This window comes from Arachis hypogaea, chromosome 9 (assembly GCF_003086295.3).
Source record: "Arachis hypogaea cultivar Tifrunner chromosome 9, arahy.Tifrunner.gnm2.J5K5, whole genome shotgun sequence".
Taxonomy (NCBI): Eukaryota; Viridiplantae; Streptophyta; class Magnoliopsida; order Fabales; family Fabaceae; genus Arachis; species Arachis hypogaea.
Window position 1 is genome coordinate 84,646,512 of NC_092044.1, and position 5,080 is coordinate 84,651,591.

The following is a 5,080-nucleotide window of genomic DNA, read 5'->3' on the forward strand; positions in this document are numbered from 1 at the left end:
GGTTGGGTTGCCTCCCAACAAGCGCTCTTTTAACGTCATTAGCTTGACGGTCAGTTTCCTCAGTTGAGGTGATATTTAACCTTGTCCTTCTCCTCTACATCTCCCAAGTAATGTTTGAGTCTTTGACCATTCACAGTGAAGGTTCTTTGTGACTTTTCTTCCATGATTTCTACTTGTCCATATTGGGAGACCTTGGTAACAAGGAATGGTCCAGACCACCTTGATTTTAGCTTCCCTGGAAATAGCTTCAGCCTAGAATTGTAGAGCAATACTTTTTGTCCCTCTTCAAATTTCCTTAGGGCTATGTTGCTGTCATGCTTCTTCTTTGCTCTTTCTTTGTAAATTTTGGCATTCTCATAAGCTTCAGCTCTGAATTCTTCCAACTCTTGAATTTGCAACATCCTTCTTTCTCCAGCAGCTTTGCTGTCCAAGTTTAAGAGTTTCAAGGCCCAGAATGCCTTGTGCTCCAACTCCAGTGGCAAATGGCAAGCCTTTCCATATACTAGTTGGTAAGGAGACATTCCAATTGGTGTTTTGAAAGCTGTCCTATATGCCCAAAGAGCATCATCTAGCTTAATCGACCAGTCCTTCCTTGAAGCTCCCACAGTCTTTTCCAAGATTCTTTTGAGTTCCCTATTAGATATTTCGGCTTGCCCACTTGTCTGTGGATGGTATGGTGTGGCTACCTTATGTTTGACTCCATATTTTAGAAGCAATGCCTCTAATGGTTTGTTGCAGAAGTGGCTTCCTCCATCACTGATGATTGCTCTTGGAACCCCAAAACGGCAAAAAATGTGTTTTCTGAGGAAGTTCATGACCACCTTATTATCATTGGTTGGAGTTGCTATTGCTTCAACCCATTTGGAGACATAGTCTACTGCCACAAGAATGTAATTATTTGAGTATGAGGTGGGAAAGGGTCCCATGAAATCTATCCCCCATACATCAAACAATTCAAGTTCCAGAATGAATTGTTGTGGCATTTCATTTCTTCTTGGCAGGTTCCCCTCCTTCTGGCATTCATGGTAGTGCTTCACTAGTTCCTTTGCATCTTTGAAGATCGTGGGCCAATAAAAACCACACTGCAACACCTTAGCTGCTGTTCTTTCTCCTGCAAAATGTCCTCCATAAGTGGAGCCATGGCAGTCCCATAAGACTTCCCTTCCTTCTTCCTCTGATATGCATCTTCTTAGTATGCCATCCGAACATTTTTTGAACAAGTATGGTTCGTCCCAGATGAAGTATTTGGCATCATTTACCAATTTCTTCCTTTGATGCTTGTTAAATTCCAACGGCAAACTCCCAGTGGCTTTGAAGTTTGCTATATCTGCAAACCAGGGTGCTTTGTGAATTACCATGAGTTGTTCATCAGGAAAGCACTCATTTATATGTGTGCTTTGTGTGCTTCCTTCTTCACATGGTATCCTTGATAAATGGTCTGCTACCTTGTTCTCTACACCCTTCTTGTCTTTGATTTCAATGTCAAATTCCTGCAACAAAAGAACCCATCTAATAAGTCTTGGTTTGGATTCTTGTTTTGCAAGTAAGTATTTTAAAGCTGAATGATCAGTGAAGACAATGACTTTAGACCCAATGAGATATGATCTAAATTTGTCAAATGCAAAGACTATTGCCAAGAGTTCTTTTTCAGTGGTTGTGTAATTCTTTTGGTTATCATTCAAGACCTTACTGGCATAATAAATCACATGTACCAAATTGTCTTTCCTTTGTCCTAACACTGCCCCAATAGCAAGGTCTGATGCATCACACATCAGTTCAAAAGGTAAGCTCCAATCAGGTGGGGCAATGATAGGTGCAGAGGAAAGTTTTTGCTTCAACAGTTCATAGGCTAGCATGCAATTTTTATCAAATACAAAAGGTGTATCAGAGACAAGCAAGTTACTCAAGGGTTTGGCTATTTTAGAAAAGTCTCTAATAAACCTTCTGTAAAAGCCAGCGTGTCCCAAAAAACTCCTAACTGCCTTGACATTACTTGGTGGAGGTAGTTTTTCAATGAGTTCCACCTTAGCTTTGTCCACCTCAATGCCTCTATTGGACACTTTATGGCCAAGGACTATTCCTTCTGTGACCATGAAATGACACTTTTCCCAGTTTAATACTAGGTTGGTCTCTTGGCATCTCTTAAGCACCAAGGCAAGGTGGTGTAGGCAGCTAGGAAAAGAATTTCCAAACACAGAAAAATCATCCATGAAAACTTCAATAAACTTTTCGATCATGTCCGAAAAGATGGACAGCATGCACCTTTGGAAAGTTGCAGGTGCATTGCACAATCCAAAGGGCATGCGTCTATACGCAAAAACCCCATATGGACAAACAAATGATGTTTTCTCTTGATCTCTTGGATCAACTACTATCTGATTATAGCCTGAGTATCCATCCAGAAAGCAATAATAAGCATGTCCTGCAAGCCTTTCAAGCATCTGATCCATGAATGGGAGTGGAAAATGATCTTTTCTGGTGGCTTCATTGAGCTTCCTGTAGTCTATGCACATCCTCCACCCAGTGACAGTTCTTGTGGGTATGAGTTCGTTCCTCTCATTTGGCACCACAGTTATGCCACCTTTCTTGGGAACTACATGGATGGGACTAACCCATGGGCTGTCAGAAATGGGGTAGATTACCCCTGCCTGCCATAACTTCATGACCTCCTTTTGTACCACTTCTTTCATGACGGGATTCAATCTTCTCTGAGCTTGAATGGACGGTCTAGCATCCTCTACTAACAAGATTTTATGCATGCATATGGATGAACTTATCCCCTTCAAATCAGCTAGGGTCCATCCAATGGCATCTTGATGAGTTTGTAGCACCTTGATCAATTCTTCTTCCTGTTCTTGGCTCAGGGTAGAGCTAATGATAACAGGATGGCTCTCATCACTTTCCAAGTATGCATACTTGAGATTAGGGGGCAATGCTTTGAGCTCAGGTTTTGGTGCTTCCTTTTCTTCTTTCACTTTCTCTGGCATGCTTGGCATGGTTGTTTCGGCAGCCTTGATGTCACTAACTTCAATATCCTTGGTGAACTCCTCCTCTGCCACTTCCCTTGTGGTTTCCTCAAAGGTTTCTTGTATTGCAATGTCCACTACATCCACCCTCATGCATTCCTTTAGTGATTCTGATGGATAGCTCATTGCCTTGAATACGTTAAACACCAATTTCTCATCATGTAGTCTAAGAGTGAGTTCACCCTTTTGGACATCTATGATGGCTCCAGCAGTAGCCAGGAATGGTCTTCCCAGAATTATCGAAGCTTTAGCTTCTTCCTCCATATCTAACACCACAAAATCAGCAGGAAATATAAAATCTCCCACTTTCACCAACAAATCCTCAACTATCCCATGAGGGAATTTAAAAGTTCGATCTGCCAATTGGAGGGCCATTCTTGTTGGTTTGGCTTCTTCAATCTTCATTCTTCTCATCATGGTTAGAGACATCAAATTGATACTGGCCCCTAAGTCACACAAGGCCTTCTCCACCATGACTTCTCCTATGATGCAGGGGATTTGGAAACTGCCTGGATCCTTCAATTTCTGAGGCAGTTTGTGTTGAATGATGGCTCTGCATTCTTCAGTTAACAATACAGTTTCCTCATTTCTCCAGCTCCTCTTCTTGGTCATTAATTCCTTCAAGAATTTTGCATAGAGTGGCATTTGCTCTATTGCCTCAGCAAAAGGAATGTTGATTTGAAGCTTCTTGAAAATCTCCAAGAATCTGGAGAATTGGCCATCCTTTTCACTTTTCATCAAATGCTGAGGATATGGTACTTTGGGTGTATAAGGCTTCAGGACCTCTTTTTCTTTTTCTTTTGTTGCAGATGGTATAAAAGATTGTCCCTGTTCCTTGTCTCCCACATCTTCCTTTGCTCCATCCTCTGTGGTTTCCTTTGAGATCTCCCTTAGCTTCTTTCCACTTCTGAGTGTTATGGCTTTACATTCTTCCCTTGCAATAGCCTTGGCAGCATGAGAAACGCTTGGCCCAGGGGTTTGCTTAGACAAATACACAATTTGATTTTCTAGCTTCTGGATGGCAGCTCCTTGGTTTTGCAAGTTAGAATTTACTTCTTCCTTAAAAGCTTTCAAATCGGTTATGTCTTGACTCATGGTTGCAAGCATTCCTTCTATCCTGTTTAATTGATCTTGAAATTGTTGGTTCGGATTAGGTTGGGCAGGTTGGTTATTTTGGCCATGATATGGTGGTTGGGAGTAAGTGTTTTGTGTGGCTTGGTATGATCTTTGGTTGGACTTTTGGTATGTGGAATTGTTATGTTGGTTGTGGTTGTAAGGTTTGTGGTTTTATGGTTGGCTTTGCTGGTTTCCCCACCCAAAGTTTGGGTGGTTTTTCCATCCTGGGTTGTAAGTGTTGGAATTTGGATCATATGGTTGCCTTTGTTGATTTCCCACATAGTTGGCCTCTTCCCAATCACCTCCTTCAGTGCTTACTTCCTCTTGATCTTGTGTGTGTAGTGCAGCCACTTGCTTTGTGTCTAATTTCCTGGTGAGCTCTACTAGTTGCTTGGCAAACACCTTGTTTTAGGCTAGAATTGTATCAACATGGTTCAGCTCCATCACTCCCTTAGTGTTGTGCCTCTCTGAAGCATAGTAGTACTCATTCTCAGCCACTGTCTCAATCACTTCAATGGCTTCTTCCACAGTCTTTTTCCTGTTCAATGAACCTCCGGATGAATGGTCTACAGCCTTCCTTGATTCATAAGAAAGTCCATCATAGAAAATATGCAATTGCACCCAGTCAGGGAACATGTTTGGTGGGCATTTCCTTGTCAACTCTTTGAACCTCTCCCATGCCTCGTAGAGAGTCTCACCATCCTGTTGTCTAAAAGTCTGAACCTCAGATCGAAGCCTATTGACCTTTTGTGGGGGGTAGAAACGTGCCAGAAACTTGCTCTCCACCTCATCCCAGGTTGTTAGGCTGTCCCTTGGGAATGATTCCAGCCACTTAGCTGCCTTGTCCCTAAGTGAAAATGGGAACAAGAGCAGTTTGTAGGCATCTTCCTGGACTCCATTGGACTTCACTGTGTCACAAATTCTCAGGAATTTGGTGA

General features: G+C 42.2%; 1 non-coding gene across 1 annotated transcript; it reads left to right on the forward strand.

The window, feature by feature from the left end:
- Positions 1-4,776: 4,776 nt before the first annotated feature.
- On the forward strand, positions 4,777-4,880 carry LOC112713760 (small nucleolar RNA R71). The gene has a single exon (XR_003158720.1). It is a non-coding gene; the product is annotated as a small nucleolar RNA R71 (small nucleolar RNA).
- Positions 4,881-5,080: the final 200 nt, after the last annotated feature.